The following is a 21,492-nucleotide window of genomic DNA, read 5'->3' as shown; positions in this document are numbered from 1 at the left end:
CGCCTGGAGTCCCGGACCCTGTTGGTGGTGGCGGAGAAGGTAGTCAAGCGGCCTGCAGGCAGACATGCTGTGTGGAGGGACTGGGAGCGACTTAGTCTTCTTGGGGCAGGCCAGGCAGCCAGTCACACGGCGTGCAGGCAGAGATGCTGTATGTGCGGGGACTGACTTAGTCTTGGGGCGGGCAGCAGCCCTCCGGGATCCATGCCTCATTCATTTTGATAAAGGTGAGGTACTTAACACTTTTGTGACTTAGGCGACTTCTCTTCTCTGTGACAATGCCTCCAGCTGCGCTGAAGGTCCTTTCTGAGAGGACGCTTGCGGCAGGGCAGGAGAGAAGTTGGATGGCAAATTGGGACAGCTCTGGCCACAGGTCAAGCCTGCGCACCCAGTAGTTCAAGGGTTCCTCATCGGTATGCGCACTGATGCGGTGGGTTCACTGAACAGAACAGGTATGCAGTGGCGGGTTCACTAAACAGAACAACTGCACAGGTATGCGCACTGATGCGGTGGGTTCACTGAACAGAACAGGTATGCAGTGGCGGGTTCACTTAACTGCACAGGTATGCGCACTGATGCGGTGGGTTCACTGAACAGAACAGGTATACAGTGGCGGTTCACTAAACAGAACAGGTATGCAGTGGCGGGTCCACTGAACAGAACAGGTATGCAGTGGCGGGTTCACTTAACTGCACAGGTATGCGCACTGATGCGGTGTGTTCACTGAACAGAACAGGTATGCAGTGGCGGGTTCACTAAACAGAACAACTGCACAGGTATGCGCACTGATGCGGTGGGTTCACTGAACAGAACAGGTATGCAGTGGCGGGTTCACTTAACTGCACAGGTATGCGCACTGATGCGGTGGGTTCACTGAACAGAACAGGTATGCAGTGGCGGGTTCACTTAACTGCACAGGTATGCGCACTGATGCGATGGGTTCACTGAACAGAACAGGTATGCAGTGGCGGGTTCACTAAACAGAACAGGTATGCAGTGGCGGGTCCACTGAACAGAACAGGTATGCAGTGGCGGGTTCACTTAACTGCACAGGTATGCGCACTGATGCGGTGGGTCCACTGAACAGAACAGGTATGCAGTGGCGGGTTCACTAAACAGAACAGGTATACAGTGGCGGTCCGCTAAACAGAACAGGTATGCAGTGGCGGGTCCACTGAACAGAACAGGTATGCAGTGGTGGGTTCACAGCACAGGTATGCAGTGGTGGGTTCACAGCACAGGTATGCAGTGGTGGGTTCAATGAACAGGTATACAGTGGCGGGTCCACTGAACAGAACAGGTATGCAGTGGTGGGTTCACAGCACAGGTATGCAGTGGTGGGTTCACAGCACAGGTATGCAGTGGTGGGTTCACAGAACAGGTATGCAGCCAGACAGGAACAAGCTAAGCCTAACTAATCTTTCCCTGAGAGACAGTCTGCAGCAGCTCGCCCTACTCTGACTAATGCAGGCACACGAGTGGCCGTAATGGCCGCCGCTGCCTGCCTTATATAAGGGGGGGTGGGGCTCCAGGGGCTAGTGTAGCCTAATTGGCTACGCTGGGCCTGCTGACTGTGATGTAGAGGGTCAAAGTTGACCCTCCATGTGCATTATGGGGCGAACCGAACTTCCGCAAAGGTTCGCCTGCGGGACGCGAACGCGAACCACTGAAGTTCGCATGGAACCGTTCGCAGGCGAACCGTTCGGCCCAACTCTACTAAGGATAAGAAGGTGGGATTCTGGGGGAGAGGAGGTGTACACTTTATATATGTGTGGATGTGTTGAGAATCTTGGGACCGATTAATGTACACTTTGGGATTGACCCTTTATAAAGTTACAGGGGACACATAGAAATAAGGGGCTAGGTCCCTGGGGGGGAACAGGATATGGAACAAGGGGTTCACAGGATTCTCCCCCCATATTGATGCCCGTCATCGGGTAGATAGAGTGTAAATGGGGGCTTCAATGGGACACACAAAGGTTAATCAATACACTGTATGATATGAAAAATGTTGGGACCTGGAACTGGAAGCTATCTTGTCCCTGTAAATTATGAATATTAAGGGAGGTGGAACAATAACCAGTGGTGGTGTGAAATAACACTGATGCTCTCAAGTATTCATATATATGAGCTATGGAAAGGGTGAAGGATAATAGGACTGTATTTTGAATTGAATTATGATGGATGAAGTTTATTGTAAATGTATGAAACTTGAAACTGGTTTTGGGGTGTATTCTAAATTTATTCCACTAGATGGCAGTATTATCTAGCCTAGTGAATGCATGAAAGCGTCAGTGCAATGCGACCCCGAGGTCGCATTAACGTAAGGGGCCATGTGATGCGGCTCAAGCGTAATCATGGCCGCGACGGGATGCGTTCCAATTTCAATCCGGAAGTACGGGTATTTAGGACATCGGCCGCTCCTGTGACGTCAGCCTCTGATGAGTCCGCAGGGACGAAACGCGTAAGGCGGAGCCAGGAGCGTCTGACGTCACAGAGAGTAAGGAATACACCGCTCGGAGGAAGGTTGAACTTACAGCGGAGGAAGTGTAGCGGATACGGGACGCCGGCAGCTGCAATAGGAAAAACACCGCTGGGTATTGGACCCGATAGGCGCTTGACATTCTTGAATGATGTGAGTGCGCATTGAGCGCAGGGCAATTGATTTTATGTCAAAAGATTTTATGCTATGTCCGTTTTTACTGTTTTTTTATGAGGTAATGGAATAAAACCTTTGAATCTTATCTACTGCTGAGTCGTTGGCCGTTAAACCTAAGCTTTAGACCCACCTGGATTTGAGGTGGCCTGCATTTGGTGAGCGCGCATTTCTTAAGGGGATTTCGTGGAATATTGACACTTGCAGTGGAGCACTGACCGAGCACTTTTTGCACTTTATGGGTGTTTTAAGATGATGTCCTTTTTATCAGTAATACACGATGTGTAGTTTTTCGTTTGATTTACAGGTGGCATAATTTAAGAAGAGGAGCGCTGTCTCAGTAATACTACAATAAAATAAAACTGGAATATCTTAAAAAGTCATTTTTAGGAGAAAGAAGATAGATACAGTCGTGTTTTTCATTAGTTTATTTTCGCCTCGGGTGTCCTTTAAAAGCCAATAAATATGTCAACCTCCATATTCCTCTCACTTCAGCTGTCCTTTAAGAAGAAGAGCTGATCTGTACTGCACATGCACAAGCCCGGACTCACATGAGCGCAGTATGGATTAAGTATTCAGGAGTTCTTCTGAAGGCTGCACAAGCAGTGCTGAAGAGCTGTCTGACCTAGCAGGAGCAGTACTGCTAGGACAGGATGGACAGAGGACCAGAAAGGTTCTATGATCAGATGTTATGCCTGGTGCACTCCAAGCTATATCCCGTCAGACGGGTCGAATCGTTTATTTACGACAGCATTAATTCCAAGCATTTTATTCAATTTTCTGATCACTTCTATACGAAATCAATCAGAAAAACCATCGGAAATCTGATTAGACCTGCCAGAAATAATCGTTTTGACCCATCTATTTGATGGGAAATTGCATGGTGTGTACCAGGCATTAGGTTCACACACAGTTTTCCACACAGGATCCAGCGGACCGGACAAACCGGACATTTGGACGGATTGTGTTATAAATAAATTCACACATACAGTGGCTTGCAAAAGTATTCGGCCCCCTTGAAGTTTTCCACATTTTGTCACATTACTGCCACAAACGTATCAATTTTATTGGAATTCCACGTGAAAGACCAATACAAAATGGTGTACACGTGAGAAGTGGAATGAAAATCATACATGATTCCAAACAGTTTTTACAAATAATTAACTGTAAAGTGGGGTTTGCGTAATTATTCGGCCCCCTTTGGTCTGAGTGCAGTCAGTTGCCCATAGACATTGCCTGATGAGTGCTAATGATTAAATAGAGTGCACCTGTGTGTAATCTAATGTTAGTACAAATACAGCTGCTCTGTGACGGCCTTAGAGGTTGTCTAAGAGAATATTGGGAGCAATAACACCATGAAGTCCAAAGAACACACCAGACAGGTCAGGGATAAAGTTATTGAGAAATTTAAAGCAGGCTTAGGCTACAAAAAGATTTCCAAAGCCTTGAACATCCCACGGAGCACTGTTAAAGCGATCATTCAGAAATAGAAGGAGTATGGCACAACTGTAAACCTACCAAGACAAGGCCATCCACCTAAACTCACAGGCCGAACAAGGAGAGCACTGATCAGAAATGCAGTCAAGAGGTCCATGGTGACTCTGGACGAGCTGCAGAGATCTACAGCTCAGGTAAGGGAATCTGTCCATAGGACAACTATCAGTCCTGCACTGCACAAAGTTGGCCTTTATGGAAGAGTGGCAAGAAGAGAGCCATTGTTAACAAAAAAGCATAAGAAGTCCCGTTTGCAGTTTGCCACAAGCCATGTGGGGGACACAGCAACCATGTGGAAGAAGGTGCTCTGGTCAGATGAGACCAAAATGGAACTTTTTGGCCAAAATGCAAAATGCTATATGTGGCGGAAAACTAACACTGCACATCACTCTGGACACACTATCCCCACTGTCAAATATGGTGGTGGCAGCATCATGCTCTGGGGGTGCGTCTCTTCAGCAGGGACAGGGAAGCTGGTCAGAGTTGATGGGAAGATGAATGGAGCCAAATACAGGGCAAACTTGGAAGAAAACCTCTTGGAGACTGCAAAAGACTTGAGACTATGGTGAATGTTCACCTTCCAGCAGGACATCGACCCTAAAAATAAAGCCAAGGCAACAATGGAATGGTTTAAAACAAAACATATCCATGTGTTAGAATGGCCCAGTCAAAGCCCAGATCTAAATCCAATCGAGAATCTGTTGCAAGATCTAAAAACTGCTGTTCACAAACGCTGTCCATCTAATCTGACTGAGCTGGAGCTGTTTTGCAAAGAAGAATGGGCAAGGATTTCAGTCTCTAGATGTGCAAAGCTGGTAGAGACATACCCTAAAAGACTGGCAGCTGTAATTGCAGCAAAAGGTGGTTCTACAAAGTATTGACTCAGGGGGCTGAATAATTACGCACACCCCACTTTGCAGCTATTTATTTGTAAAAAATGTTTGGAATCATGTATGATTTTCGTATTGGTCTTTCACGTGGAATTCCAATAAAATTGATTCATGTTTGTGGCAGTAATGTGACAAAATGTGGAAAACTTCAAGGGGGCTGAATACTTTTGCAAGCCACTGTACTGTATGTTTGAAACATATCTGCTGTCTCCAAATGCATTGCAATTATGACATGTCCAATGCAATGACAGGACAGGTCTCTTTCTCTCTTGGTCCTCTCTTTTCTTTTTCTCCTCTCTCACTCTACCTTTTTCAATAATTCCACCATTCTCCTTTCTTCCTCTCTCACTCATCTTTTCATCCTTACTCATCAACTTTCATTTTCTCTCTCTCTCTCTCTCTCTCTCTCTCTCTGTACACTTCTCGCTCACTCTCTCCAGGGCCGGCCCTAGACTTTTTGCCGCCTGAGGCAAATTTTAAAAAAATTGTCACCGCCGCCCCTCCCGCCCCCCCTCGGGGGGGGGGCGCTCTGGGGGGCCGCCGAGCTGGACGGGTAGCTGGCAGGAGGGGGGTATTGGGCCAGCGGCGGGGAGGGGGGTCGGACCCCCCCTCCCTCGCCTGGGTCCCCCGTCCTCCGCTCCCCTCCAGCCTAAATAGAAGCAGCCAGTGTCCTGCAGGAAGTGATGTCAGTGGAGCGCACGCTGGAGCGAGGAGGAGGTGAGTGTCGCCCCGCCCGTGCCTCTTACACATACGGCTGCTTCTATTTAGGCTGGAGGGGAGCAGAGGACGGGGGACCCAGGCGAGGGGGGGGGGTCCGACCCCCCTCCCCGCCGCTGGCCCAATACCCCCGTCCTGACAGCTACCCCTCCAGCTCGGCGGGCCGGCTCCCCGCACCCACGGACGGGCGGGTGCCGCCCCCGGAAATTTGCCGCCTGAGGCAAAAGTTTCACCCCGCCTCATGAGCGGGCCGGCCCTGACTCTCTCGTCCCTCCATCCTTCTCTTTTCACCTCCCTGCATCCTTCTTCTCCACTTTCCTCATCCTTCTCTCTCCACCTTCCTCCATATTTTTCTTCCCACTTCCCTCCATCCTTCTCTCTGCACCTTCCTAATCCCTCCATCTTTTTCTCTCCACTTTCCTCATCCCTCCATTCTTCTCTCTCCACTTTCCTTATCCCTCTATCCTTCTCTCTCCACCACTCTCCATCTCACCTCCTCTCTCTGTCATCCCGCCATCCTTCTCTCTCCTCCTACTCATCTCTATCTGTCATTCCTCCATCCTCATCCATCTTCCTCTCTCGCCCTGTCACCCCTCCATCCTTATCTATCCTCTCCTCTCTATCTGTCATCCCTCCATCCTCCTCTCTCTCTATCTCTGTCATCCCTCCATCCTCCTCTCTCTCTATCTCTGTCATCCTCATCCCTCCTCCTCTCTCTTCCTGTCATCCTTCCATCCTTCTCTCTCCTCCTCTCTCTCCCTGACACCCCTCCATCCTTCTCTCTCCTCTCTCTTCCTGTCATCCTTCCATCCTCTCTCTCCCCCCTCTCTCTCTCTCTCCCTCTCTCTCTCTGTCATCCCTCCATCCTCCTCTTGCCTCTTCTCTCTCTATCTCTGTCATACTCATCCCTCCTCCTCTCTCTTCCTGTCATCCTTACATCCTTCTCTCTCCTCTCCTCCCTCTGTCATCCCTCCATCCTTCTCTCCTCTCCTCTCTCTCTCTCTTTCTCTCTCTCTGTCATCCCTCCATCCTTCTCTTTCTCTCTCTCCCCCTCCCTCACTCTCTCTCTCTCTCTCGCTCATCCCTCCATCCTTCTCTCTCTCTCTCTCTCTCTCTCTCTCTCTCATCCTTCTCTCTCTCTCTCTCTCTCTCTCTCTCATCCCTCCATCCTTCTCTCTCCTCCTCTCTCTCTCATCCCTCCATCCTTCTCTCTCTCTCTCTCTCTCTCTCTGTCATCCCTCCATCCTTCTCTCTCCTCCTCTCTCTCTCTCTCTCTCTCTCTCTCATCCCTCCATCCTTCTCTCTCCTCCTCTCTCATCCCTCCATCCTTCTCTCTCCTCCTCTCTCCTCCTCTCTCATCCCTCCAGCCTTCTCTCTCCTCCTCTCTCTCACTCTCTTTCTCTCTCTCTCTCATCCCTCCATCCTTCTCTCTCCTCCTCTCTCTCCCTAACACCCCTCCATCCTCCTCTCTCCTCCTCTCTCCTCTGTACATCGTTGTGTGGGTAGAGGAGGGATTTTCTCTCTCTCATCAGCAGCTCGGAAAGTCTCTGACGTTCCCCGTTCATGCCCAGTCCGGCTCCCCCTTCTGTGTGCCAGCTCCGTGCCTGGCTGTGTGTCACCCTCCGCTGCTTCTTGCCCGGCCCTTCTGTGCCTGCTGCGTGCCCAGAGAGGACGGGATCGCTCCGTGCAGGTGAGCCAGGCTGGGGACTGGGGAGGGTAATTAATGATGCCGGGGAGTACATCAAACATCTCCGGCACATGAGGCGTGCTGGGGCAGACAGGCTGGGGGCACCAGGTGTGATTTATAGTGCATGTCGGAGCTGCATAATGTTCTATATCAGTATGTGCCCCGTGTTAGTACTATTGCTGCATTACTCTTACTATTGCATGTTTGGGACCTGCTACCAGCTTTATTACAGTGTGTGCCCCTTATATTACAGTGTGTGCCCCCTGTACCTTTGCCCGTATGACTTTATTGTTAATATGCCGTGCACCAGACTGGGTAATATATTCTATTATTGTAGCAGAGACTGTGGGCTTTCTCCTTCTCCAGACAGCTGACTGTCTCATGTGGGTATGTTGTTTATACAGCAATTTCTATGGCTCACAGGTTGGTCATAGTATCTGGTGGGAGCCCAAATGAGATTTGTGATGTATAATAATATTCCCCTCTGCCCGTTCCCTATAAAGTAAACCCAATTCATCATCCTGTGTGTCTGCCTGCAGCAGTGCTCTCCAAACTTGTCCTCCAAAGGTATGAGCGTTGCAGGTAACCTCACCTGGGTACAGCTGAGTTACATAGTAGCTCATGGCCTTAAATGTACAACTCATATGGATGCCCCTGTAATATGGCTTGTGGGGATGTGATGTCAGGTTTAGGAAGCTTTGCCTTAGCTGCCTGGCTCGCAGAAGGCACCAGGGCTAATTATCCTCACAGGCTCCACAGAAGAGGTTAAATGCTTAACTCCCTGGCTAGTCACCAGTAAGGGGTGTGCAGTGTTTGTGGGACTGGGATGTGGGGTAGATATATTCACCCACTGACTCGCTGATCAGGAGGAGATCACTGCACTGAGCCAGTAGATGTGTCTGAGCAGGTGAACTGGTATGTGCTCTGCAGAAGCCTGACAATAGTCAATGCTATGTGACTGCAACTGTGCTACCTATGGAGATGCATTAGAAAGACGTGTAAATAGGAAACCGTATTGCCATTTTCAATTAACATCATATATTTATGAAAGCAATGTCCACAGGAAGTGATCTGCTATAGAAAAAGACAGATATGGTATAGCTAGATGATAGATAGATAGATAGATAGATAGATAGATAGATAGATAGATAGATTTTAATTGTCTATCTAGCCATTGATTCATCATGTAAGGATGACTAGCCCTGGTGCTCCCTGTACTGTGATGAGGACATTTTTAGAATGTTAGTTCAGTTTTTCATGCCATTATAGGAGTATAAATGTGGAACTAGCCTCATAGAAATGCACAACGTGATATCTGCTTGACATACCGTACATTTCAATGCAGTTGTTATCTTTGAGGTATTTTAGGTCTATATCTAACTTTGCTCTACATGACAAAAGTATATAGGCAATACATATTCCGGGTGTGCTCTGTACATATAGAGTGCAGGTGGTGTACTACTCACCCGTTTGTTGTATATGGTGTATCTGAGTGTATAAGTAATACATATTCCGGGTGTGCTGTGTACATTCAATATAGAGTGTAGATGGTGTACTTATCACCTGTGTATTGTATACGGTGTATCTGAGTGTATAGGTAATACATATTCTGGGTTTATTCTGTACACACAGTATAGAGTGCAGATGGTGTACTGATCACCTGTGTGTTGTATATGGTGTATCTGAGTGTATAGGTAATACATATTCCAGGTGTATTCTGTACACACAGTATAGAGTGCAGGTGGTGTACTGGTCACCTGCGTGTTGTATATGGTGTATCTGAGTGTATAGGTAATACATATTTCGGGTGTGCTCTGTACATATAGTGCAGATGGTGTACTGATCACCTGTGTGTTGTATATGGTGTATCTGAGTGTATAGGTAATACATATTCCGGGTGTGCTCTGTACATATAGTGCAGATGGTGTACTGGTCACCTGTGTGTTGTATATGGTGTATCTGAGTGTATAGGTAATACATATTCCGGGTGTGCTCTGTACATATAGTGCAGATGGTGTACTGATCACCTGTGTGTTGTATACGGTGTATCTGAGTGTATAGGTAATACATATTCCAGGTGTATTCTGTACACACAGTATAAATTGCAGGTGGTGTACTGGTCACCTGTGTGTTGTATATGGTGTATCTGAGTGTATAGGTAATACATATTCCGGATGTGCTCTGTACATAGAGTGCAGGTGGTGTACTGGTCACCTGTGTGTTGTATATGGTGTACCTGAGTGTATAGGTAATACATACTCCGGGTGTGCTCTATACATAGAGTGCAGGTGGTGTACTGGTCACCTGTGTGTTGTATATGGTGTATCTGAGTATATAGGTAATACATATTCCGGGTGTGCTCTGTACATAGAGTGCAGGTGGTGTACTGGTCACCTGTGTGTTGTATATGGTGTATCTGAGTGTATAGGTAATACATATTCCAGGTGTATTCTGTACACACAGTATAAATTGCAGGTGGTGTACTGGTCACCTGTGTGTTGTATATGGTGTATCTGAGTGTATAGGTAATACATATTCCGGATGTGCTCTGTACATAGAGTGCAGGTGGTGTACTGGTCACCTGTGTGTTGTATATGGTGTACCTGAGTGTATAGGTAATACATACTCCGGGTGTGCTCTATACATAGAGTGCAGGTGGTGTACTGGTCACCTGTGTGTTGTATATGGTGTATCTGAGTATATAGGTAATACATATTCCGGGTGTGCTCTGTACATAGAGTGCAGGTGGTGTACTGGTCACCTGTGTGTTGTATATGGTGTATCTGAGTGTATAGGTAATACATATTCCGGATGTGCTCTGTACATAGAGTGCAGGTGGTGTACTGGTCACCTGTGAGTTGTATATGGTGTACCTGAGTGTATAGGTAATACATACTCCGGGTGTGCTCTGTACATAGAGTGCAGGTGGTGTACTGGTCACCTGTGTGTTGTATATGGTGTATCTGAGTATAGGGATGATGTCATTCAGGTGTGTTCCATATATACAGGGGATGAGCTGCCAAGACAGATGCAGAGAATACCAGAGCAATTACTTAGATGATTTGTTTTCTTTTTAGCAGTTTGCACCTAATTAGTTGTTGCTGTGGGTAACCACTGCAGTTCTGTGCCAGTTTCCCCATCAGGTGAAGTGTGTACACACAGCCCATGCAGTAAGTGCTGCATATCAGAGCAGGATCGCTCACCAGGCAACCTAGGCAGGTGCTTGGGGCCCAGTGGGCATCAAGGGGCACACCTGCCACCTTCTTCACCTCCCTCCACTTCAGCTTACATGACCTTATTAGAGGCTTGCAGGAGGTGTTTGTCATGCAGACTGTATACATGCAGAGGCTGCTCTGTGTCTGCTGTCTGCCTGTAGCAGATCTCTGTCACTTGCTACCTCCCCATATCATCTCCTGGAAAGTGTAACTTATATAATCCTGACATAATGTGATCGAATGTTCCTGTCAGCCTCACATTTTGCTGTACAAAGACTGTTGTTTGCTTTTCTTAGACAAACACTTTTGCTCCTTTTGTTACATAATAATATATTGCATAATAATAACATTTTGCGCTGTTCTGAAGTGTCAAGAAGCTCTTCTGTACAAATAGAAATTTAATTATACAAGTTTGTTTGGGGAAAAAAGCTCATTTATTTTCTGGTGTCATCCTTCTTCTGAATAGCAGGTGTATTACAGTCACCCTGCCATGCCAGATACAGGGTTTCATGCTGTCACTCACTGCTGCTGACCTTCTCTTTGCCATGCCTTAAAGTTGTGGGCAGCAGAAAGGATGAAATGGGTCATTTGGCTTTTTAAATAAAATGTGGTGGAGGCTGGCATCAACCAGGCCCCTAGTCTCTCTCCAGGCCCTAGGAAACTGCCTAAGTATGCCTTGGGGATGACCCGGCTCTGGTGGGCAGGCAGTCTTATTTCGGGTAGGTAGCAGCAGAAGTGCATCACTGGCCTCATTGTTGTCCTGCTCTCACAAATAGCAAATTGTTATTGTTAACCCATAAGTTACTTTGCAGCTTTAGAAGAGCTCACACCAGCAACATAATGTGCCCCCACTGTAAAATTCTCATGGGGCCCTACTGTATACATCCTGTATACATTCATCCCACCACCAGGATGCCCCGTACAGTTAATTCCCAAGGCATCATTCTCTTTACCCTATAACATGTGCAGCCTTGATTTCCCAACTACCCAGCACATGGTTACATTGCGCTGCGCCCTGTAGCAGCCCCTATGGCTATTTTGATACCTCTGTTTCGGGCCATATTTTGCACAACATGTAGACAGACAGCAATAACAAAAAGACTCAGACTAGGTTCACAGTGGGACGTTGCGTTGTGATGCGACGTTAAAGTCACAATGCAAAATGACAAAGCAACGCACTAAAAAAAGTCGATGTGTTACCGTCGCATACAGTAGATACAGTGGAGCATACAGGTGATAAGTGTGGTTCCCTGCATCTGTTAAAGTCTGCGATTAGAGGTAACGCACTGCAGTGTTGCGTTACAATAAACACAACATTTACGACACGACTTTAACGTAACACTGTGAACGTTGCATAGGGTTAACATGGCAGTGCGGTAACCTGTGTTATAATGACTGTATAATGCAGGACAATAACCTCCCACTGTGAACCTAACCTCAGGCTACTACCCTTAAAGAGAAACATTACTGAATGCGATTTCATGAATGAAACTGCTTAAAGAAAACCTGGAGTGAAAAAAACCTTATATCATAAATTGAATGTGTAGTACAGATAACAAATAGTTCAGATAGTGCAGATTTCCAAGTAGTGGGGTTTTTTGGGTCATTTTTTGTATTCTTTGATTGGCAAAATACTTCCAGAAGAAAAATAAAGTGCCTGAATAGCGTTCCAGAATCGCAATAAATGGAGCTAGGAGCGCTCCTAACTCTATTTATTGCAATTCAAGCGTGTTATTGACCTGAGGAAGTGGGATTATAGCCCACGAAACGTGTTGTCTTTTTGTGCAATAAATTCCTCTTTCAAGCATACAGGCTTAAGGCTCAACACACACCATACAATCTTGGTTGTACAGATTTACCAAATCTATGTAGTATAAGGGCCAAGAGATTGAAAATACCTTGAATGATTGATTGCATAAGCTCTTATACTACATGAAAGTGGTAAGATTGAACAACCAAGATTGTATGGTGTGTGTTGAGCTTTAGACCTTCAATATTAGGTGAGCTGCTCTTACCTTGATTTTTATCACTTTACCAATGTTTTTTTTTACAAATTTGGGTGCCTCTCAATCACCAGTATGCATACAGCCTGTTTCTGTGTTACTGCTCCTCTACAGTGCATGGCATGGATTGATCAGGACCAGTACTACGGAATACCCAGGTAGCTCATGATGACCCAGAACCACTAGGAAAGTATAAAGGGATTAAAGAGACTAAAAAGCCCTCGTACACAAAAGCTATGCTAAATATAAATCTCTCAAGATTCAATTCTGCTTTGTGGTTTGAACAATATTTGGAAGGGGTACAACCTTACAGGTACTCTTTAAAGTGGACCTGAACTCTTGCACAGGGTAGAAGGAAAGCATAAAAATGCACCCTGTATGCATTTAGAAGGTTTAGCCTGTTGAAAGCAGGAAGTATAAACACTGCAGATTTATTGCAGGATTTTTATCGGCTGTAACAGAGAAATGTTTTTCTTTAAAGGTTATTATGCCGTTGCTTATCTTTTACAGCAGAGAAGAAATTCTGAGTTCAGGTTCCGCTTTAATTCCCTATGTTACGTGACTGAAAGGGTGTATTTCTAACGATGTTAAAATGGCATTACCTAGTATACTTTAATTAGTAGCTTTTAAAAAGGCGTATGTTGAGATGAGCTCCTCTGCAGTGCAGGGGTTAATACAGGTGGCTTTATCATAGTTGCAGCATACATGTGAGGCGGGGGGAGGCCGCAGGGGACAATGTCCGGGGGGAGTTGGCTGAAGCTGCGCATTGGCTTGTTACAGACAAAGCGTTGCTAATTGTCATGCAGAGAAACAGTCGTACTCTTTATCACCTTAGGCAGTGGCAGCGCCTCCAGCAACAATTACCCAGGTCCGACGATGCTGGTAAAGTCACCCTCTAGACTTCCCAGCGCTCTGCAGATGCTGGAACATGGCTGCCCTTTCTGGCCCACTCTATCGGGGACATATAAACAATATGGTGCAGTAAAGTGAAGCAGCAGACAGCAGCTGCTCGGACTTTGATTTCCGTTCACAGCTTGCAGAACTGGCTGTGAATCCATCAGTTGTGACAGCGGATCACTGACGGTGGGCTGCTGAGTAATCAGCGGTGATCAACAGTTTTACTGCCTTTTACAGGAACCCAGAGGCAGATAGAAAGATGATCATTCCATTTATTAGTGCAGAGATTTGCAAAGGCAGGACATGTGCTTACTTATAGTTTCAGATCCAGAATGTGGACCTCATCAGGGGTCTTTATGATGGATCCAGTGGTCTTCAAGGGTGTCCATTACCCGAATAATGAGATTCCCAACAGTGGCGTAGCTAAAAATCTTGGGGATTCCATTATGAATCGTGGATGGGCACCGCCCCAAAAATGGCAAGGCAACTTTTACCGACTCTCCTCCACACACACCAGTTATAGTAGATAGAGGTGCCCCGTTGTATTAGGTAACCCCAGTATCAGAAGCCAGAAGCACCCATTAGTATTACGTAGACCCCCAGTATAGGTAAAAAGAAGTTCCACCCAGTATAGGTAGTCAGGTATAGATATTCCACCACAGAATAGGTTGCAAGAGGGGCCTCCAGTATTAGGTGCCCCCAAAAGCTGATCATCATAGGGGACCCCCATTTTTAAGCTTGACAGGGACAATTTGTATATTCAGCAGTGAAGCATTGTGGGAGACCTCATATGCTCACTCCAACCTGACAAATCACAAATACCTTCTATCTCAGGAGTACTATGCAGCCACTATGAAGCCCTGACAGGATTTTATGACCTGTCTGAACTCAGGCTCTTCTAGAGATCTTGATGATCATTGCACTTGACAGCCAAGAGCTCCTGTGGAAGGGCCAAAGACAAAAAAGAAAGAAATTGGACTAGCAGGGTCTGGAGATCAAAGGCTCCCCCTAGAAAAAATGTTTTTAGAGTAAAAATATCATAAAGAGTAGTAGAAAAGGAGACTTCCTAATAAAGTTCCTTGCCTAAATACGGTTTGCTTCTTTATGAGGGGTAAGTAAGAACTCTTGCCTGCCACCCCTCACTTAATTTGTACTCTAAAAAACGACTACCGGTATTTTTCTATTTTTACATAACTCATTATGAATGGCTCCTCTTTGATGCTTGTCTGGTTAACTTTCTCTAATAGGTTTATTGTTAGTTTTTTGGATTTATACTTATGGCGCCAGCATCTTCCATGGAAGAATGGTTTTCTTTGTGAGCACTAATTTTCAAGACTGGCCTCAGATTCTTTATTGGATTGAGGTCTGGACTTGTCCATTCCAATGCATTAAATGTTTCCCCTTAAATCACTCAAATGTTGCTTTTTTAGCGGTATGTTTTAGGTCATTGTCCCACTGGAAGGTGAACCTCCGTCCCAGTCTTAAATCACTGGGAGACTGATACAGAGTTTGCTCACAAATAATCATGTATTTAGCACCATTTAACTTTCCCTTGACTCAGACCAGTTTCCCAGCCCCTGCTGCTGAAAATCATCTCCACAGCATGATGCTGCCACCATGTTTCACTGTGACAAAGGTGTTCTTGGGGTGATGAGATATGTTGAGTTTGTTGCATGCATAACATTTTCCTTGGTGGTCGAACAGATCAGTTTTAGTCTCATGTGACCAGAGGACATTCCTCCCTACAATTGGAGAGTCCCACACACACCTTTTGGCAATTTCAAAATGTGCATTTTTTTTAACTCTAAGTAATTATTCTTATTAAAGGACTTACGAGCCCGAATCACAAAAAAAGGTCTGTACCTGCATGAATTTTGAAGGCACGGAGGACGCCATCCGCACCCTCCATGCAGTTCTGCCGGGTCCTCGCTGCTTATTCTCCCCCCAGACAGATCCCGACCCCATAGCCCGGGTCGGGCTCTCCTGCCTCCTCAAATATGGCCGCCGGAGGAGGCCGCAGCTGTGCAGTCCGCACAGACGCGAGTGCGGCTGCGCAGCTCTAGGGCCACCCCCCCCCCACCCCGATCCACGCTACAGGAGACAGCCTGGTGAGGAACTCTGCAACTCATGTAGGGTTACCTTTAGTCTCTGTCAGGGCCGTATTTACCAAAAGGCACTGTAGGCACGAGCCTACAGGCACTTGATGATGGAAAGGCGGCTCACTTCCCCTCCCCAAGTACCTCCCTCCATCCTTCCCTAAGCAGAGTCCTGAGCGGAGCGTAAGTGAGAGGTTACCCACCCAGCTCTCGGCGTTCCACTGATGAGATCTCCCTTCAGCCAGGAGCACCACTAGCTACTTAATGCTGAGGACACCCCTGGCTACCTAATGCTCAGGAGAACCTGTAGCTATGATGGGCAAAGGAGGTAAGGGAGAAGTAACAGCTGGGCCAGCCAGCACACTTGTGATGCAGATTGGTGGGGGTTCATGGAGGGGAAGTCTAAGGTGCCAGGACATCTGTGCCTATAGGCCCCTGTGATGTAAATCCGGGCCTGGTCTCTGTGCTCCCTCTCTGTTTCATGTAGTGATGGTCAAGTAGATGCAAATAACTCGAGTTGATGCAAAAGTATGCACATTTTTATGCAAATGTATGCAGCTTGAAAATGAACCAAATCCAATCCCGCTGATGTCAAATTCTATTAATTTTCAAGCTGCATAAATTTGCGCAAATATTTGCATATATTTGCATCAAGTTGAAGTTATTTGCATATACTTGACCATCACTAGTTTCATGCCCTCCTTGCCCACTCTGTGATTTTGGTGGGTGGCCCTCTCTTAGCAGGTTTGTTGCGGTACCATGATCTTTAGATTTAAAGAAGATACATTTGATGGTGCTCCAGTCAATATTCAGAGCTTGACTGGAATATTGGTGCTCCAGTCAATATTCAGAATCATTTTTCATAACCCAACCCTGATTTCTACTTCTCAACAATGGTGTCCCTGACTTTTTTGGAGAGCTCCTTGGCCTTTGTGGTTTGATTGCACACAGGTGGACTTCATTTGACATATTTTATAACTTTTTAAGATAATTGGTTGCACCAGAACTTTTTAGGGGCTTCGTGGCAGTTTATCATTTTTTATTATTATTATTTGTTTAGAATCAAGAAACATTAAAATTACATGTTGAAATAAAATAGAATAGGTACAAAGCCAAGGGGGGGGGGGGGTGAATACTTTTAAAAGGCACATTAGCAAAATGCTCCTCATGACCTCATGTAACAGGTCCTCTTACCTCGTCATTCTCATCTGCCCCTAACACTTACAAAACAGCTTCCATCCATCATTAGGTGGTGATAAACTGTTACACACCGATCAATGGTTTTCTATAATCCTTGTGCGATAACAATCCACTCTTTGAAATGTAGCGGGCTATGGTGTGAATAAGGGTCATTATCACACTTACTGGTTTACTGAAATAATTATGGACTGCAAATGAAAGCGACAACTGCGGGGATGGTGGTTCAAAGGGTCATCTGCCTGTGTAGCACAGCGAGGGCAAGGCCACCCCGCTAAAGCGGCTTTGTGTCACTTGCGTTGTGCCAGCAGTTGGAGCCTCAGAAGTATCTATGTAAAATAAGGCACTGAGGAGTTATGCACAGAAGGGCTTTTGTATAGTACGTGCTTATGGGTCACAATGGACCTTTGTGACAATGTATACCTGGAGCGCTGAACACATTCAAAGAGCAGCTCAGGCAGTGTGTTCAATTTGGGGACTACAAAGGCAGTTTAGGAAATAGTGAATGTGTGCATGAGCCAGAAAGATCTGTCAACTTATCCTCAAAGCTCAACTCCTGGAAAAAAAAAAATATATTTTAGCTTTAAGTAGAGTAGAAAGGCTAGATTCATTCTTAGGATCTCTTTCTGTCAGCACTCCAGAGATTCACCCTAACTTCCTGTCCCTGAGACCTCCGTGAGCCGTGAGATGAACCCTGATGGTCCATGGCACAGGAAGCAAACATTTAACAGGAAATATGATTCCATTCTTGCAGCAGAACAGGTTTTTATTTGTTGCTTTCATTGTCAATGTTTGAGATATTAACACATCCTCTTGGGACAGGAAATTTAGAAGATTCTTCCAGGTGGGGTCTGCTGAGTTAGGCAGGGTTTACTCATTAGAAATCCTTGCCTTTCAACTTTTTGAGATAAGCAAGAGGGGCACTTAAGCCACGCCCTGCCACTCCTCTATTCACGCCCCTGCCACGCCTCTAATAATGCCCTTGGCACACGCCTAGCACACATAAAATGAAGAAATCCGAAAGAAGAAAAATATGTAGTTTTCTATCCTGGTCAATCTTCCTTCATATTAACATTAAAAGAAATCTATTACTTTAAAGGATTGGAATAACGTTTAGAGTCAATTAAACACATTTGATCTGTGCATGAGTCCTGAAAAAAGGACAAGTGAGGAATGAAGAGGGATAGGGGATTTGGCTTTTAAAGAGGAACTTTCACTATGATTAAAGAACAGTTGGGAGTTATGGAAATGGTCTGCAATTTGCAAAAAAAAAAAAAACGTGTTTGCCACTGATGCAATATATCTCAATGGCATTGCACTGCATTCCTGAATGTGTGCAAATTTGCATTTGCGCATTTTATACTTTTAAAAGTCAGACAGGTTTTCTGTTTACGTGCCATTCATGTTTCAATGCAATTCAATTAATGGGAACATTTGCTTTAAGCAAACCTGAACTGAAAATTAAAAGTTAAAATAAACATACACAGGTCATACTTGCCTCCCGTGTAGTCTACTCCTCAATCTCTTTCTCCTCCTGCTTTGTCCACTGTGATCGATGGAATTCTCTGTCCTCCATTTTGAAAATAGCCATTACCACATAATATCTTCCGGCTCAGAACACTGTTAAACTGTAATATTGCCCACAGCCATAGGGAAACATGGACATTACCTTGCTCATCAGTAGTCCTTTCAGTTATAACTGACAGCAAATGATGTACAACTGACAGCAACTGCTATATATCAGTTCTGTCAAAATCTTGTCAGAACTGGAAGAAAATGTTAGAAGAAAATGGTGAGCTTCTGAGAGGAATTGACTGGGAGGTAAGTATGTAATATTCATTTGCAGAGACATCATGTGTTTATTTTAAATAATTTTACTCAGTTCAGGTTAACTTTCAAGATTTGCATTTTGCGCAAAGATTTGCATGCAATTTTGAAGTTAATTAGATGGATTTTCAGGTTAATTAACTTCATTGCTATTCATGGAAAAATCACAGTGCTAAATTTTGCATACAAACACATAAAAAGTTTGTAGAAAAAAAAATCATGCATGCAGAATCCCAGGACGAGGGTGAGCCGCCCTTACTGACCCAGAATTAGTCTACAGATCTGCTGTTCCGACTGCGCTCTAGATAGGCACCCACGTGAAGACTGCAGAAGATGGATCGGGAAACTTCCAGTGATCCAACGAACGTTCCCTGATCCATCTTCTGCAGTGGGTACAAATGATGGCACACGACGGGTGCAATGTGTTCTTGGTACTTTTGCGCATTCGATTCCGCCGTGCGGCTGTTTAAAGATGAGTTATCGCCGTGGCTGGCTGTGTTGGGCACCATGGTTTAACAAGACTTTGTTAAAGTGAACCTCCAGACTTAAAATCCACTCAGCAGCACTGAAAAGGCTTGGTGTTTCTTTAACAGTTTCACAGCATCAGAACTTACCCAAGCCTCATTTTTAGCTACACAGAAGAAATTTGCCCAGGCATTTTTGCCCTGATGCTGTGCAAAGCATGATGGGATTTCTGATGTTGTTGTTCTCCTTCTGTTGTTTTGGTGCAATTTTTTTTTCATTTTGAATTTGAGATTTGCAGCCTAGCGCACGCAGCTGGGAGGGGTGATCAGGACACAGGACAGCTGGAACTATGTCTCATGCTCCCGGTCACCTCCTTTCAACCAAAAAGATGGCTGCACCCATGAAAAAGATGGCTGCCCCCATGAAAAAGATGCCTGCCCCCATGAAATCACGTTAATATATATTGTGGGTACTGTTCTTTAAAACTTAAAGGCAAAAAAGTACAGTCCATGTAGCGGGTGTTCCACTATACCCATATAATCTATGTTGCAATAAATACTGGACTTTATATAATATATAAAAAAAAATGCGCAAAAATGCAGTGTCTCAAAAATAGTATAAAAACTTTATTGATACAAAACACACAACTTGACATGAAAAAAATCAGTGTAACTTGAATAAAGAGGCTCAATAAAGGCGTATTCAAATTGTTTGGCTGGCAGAAAAAAAGGACCATATTAGTAGAATTGGCATAATGGTTAAATTAGCCAGTTCAACCATTATGCCAATTCTACTAATATGGTCCTTTTTTCTGCCAGCCAAACAATTTGAATAAGCCTTGAATAAGCCCATGAAATCACAAACATTTGCCTTTTCTTTGAAAACAGGGTGGGTAAGAGATATTATATATATTACCTATCTATTTTAATTAACATAACTAATGTAACTTAATGACAATATGTTTGTTTAGGCTGAAGTTCCACTTTAAACGATGTAGCAAAAAATTGCCGTAAAAATTGCGTCATGGGTGCGGCCTTCTGTCTTCACTGGCTGCATGCCTGTTTCATGTATGTGACTGACTCCATTGAAGACAAAAGAACAGTTTGACCGCCAGACCAACGGGAATAGCTTTATAAATAGACAAAAGTATCAGAAAACTAATTTGCCAATAAAAGAGATGGAGAAGAGATGTGACCCTGGTGAAGAGGCCCTGTATGTGCAGATAGGACAGCCGCAGCCAGCAGGGTGGAGCGTGACGAGACATACAAGGCAGGCTGAAGGGAGCAGAGGAATGGATGAGATGGCACGGCGGCCGAGATTGTGTCAGAAATCTCAGCCTTGTGGAAAGCGCCCCCTCTGATCCTGCATTGATGAAAACATGTATCTGTCTAAGCAGATTATTAATGTGTGTAGTCAGAGGAGAGGTTTTCCTGTGCATGAAGGAGCGGACTTAATGAAAATTTCTTTTCTGTGTTGCAGACGTGTTTCTGGTTCAGCTCTGCATTTCCAAGAATCAGAACGCTGCCACCCGCTGAGGGGGCCTTAACCCCATAGTCAGCCATTTCTCTCTGTACGTGTTTGCCGCAGATATTGTTATAGCATAGTGGCTGTATATATATATGTATACACTTTTGTTTATCAGCGAAATGCAGCTGCCATCCTCATGAAAAAGAACAATCTTCACCAATAAAGGATGAAACATTGTTAAATCTAGAATACAGACATATAAAATGTAGATTTCTCCAAGAGTAAAAACCACTATGAACTACTTATTTTCCTCAATAGTCCATCTCCTCATGAGGGATTCTTAGGTATTTTTTTTATTTACAAAAGCACTTACTGAATCGCTGTAGCTCAGTCCCTCTGGCAAAACAGTGTGCAAGCGAGTAGGGAAGCTGGCTGGCATTTTGTATAGATCCTTTCCGGGGAGTGCTTTTGTAAAGAATAAGGGTAATACTGAGAATCCCCCATGACTAGTTCAACATCTGTCAGATCTGTAAGCGTTTGACTGCCTATTGCAAGTGACAGCAGCATTGGGGGGAAATTTAATTAATAGTGCATTTTACTTTTGGAGAATTGTATTTTGTATGTATTTTAAACGTTACATTTTTTTGCGATAGTGATCCTTTAACCACTTGCCGACCGCGCACTCATACCGCGCGTCGGCAAAGTGGCAGCTGCAGGACCAGCGACGCAGATCTGCGTCGCCGGCTGCAGGCTAATTAATCAGAAAGCAGCCGCTCGCGCGAGCGGCTGCTTCCTGTCAATTCACGGCGGGGGGCTCCGTGAATAGCCTGCGGGCCGCCGATCGCGGCTCGCAGGCTAAATGTAAACACAAGCGTAAATAATCC

The 21,492-nt window shown here is 45.2% G+C and overlaps 1 protein-coding gene across 1 annotated transcript in view; it reads left to right on the top strand.

Annotated features, from left to right (window-relative positions):
• Positions 1-7,217: 7,217 nt before the first annotated feature.
• The window catches only part of LOC137532531 (contactin-4-like), a 434,987-nt gene continuing 420,712 nt past the window's right edge, over positions 7,218-21,492 (top strand). The window contains exon 1 of the mRNA XM_068253129.1: positions 7,218-7,444. The gene's annotated coding sequence lies outside the window, so the exon portion shown is untranslated. The remainder of the gene's footprint in view (positions 7,445-21,492) is intronic.

Source organism: Hyperolius riggenbachi, chromosome 9 (genome assembly GCF_040937935.1).
Source record: "Hyperolius riggenbachi isolate aHypRig1 chromosome 9, aHypRig1.pri, whole genome shotgun sequence".
Classification (NCBI taxonomy): Eukaryota; Metazoa; Chordata; class Amphibia; order Anura; family Hyperoliidae; genus Hyperolius; species Hyperolius riggenbachi.
Note: the sequence above shows the minus strand (reverse complement) of the source record. Positions and strands in the feature narration are given on the sequence as shown.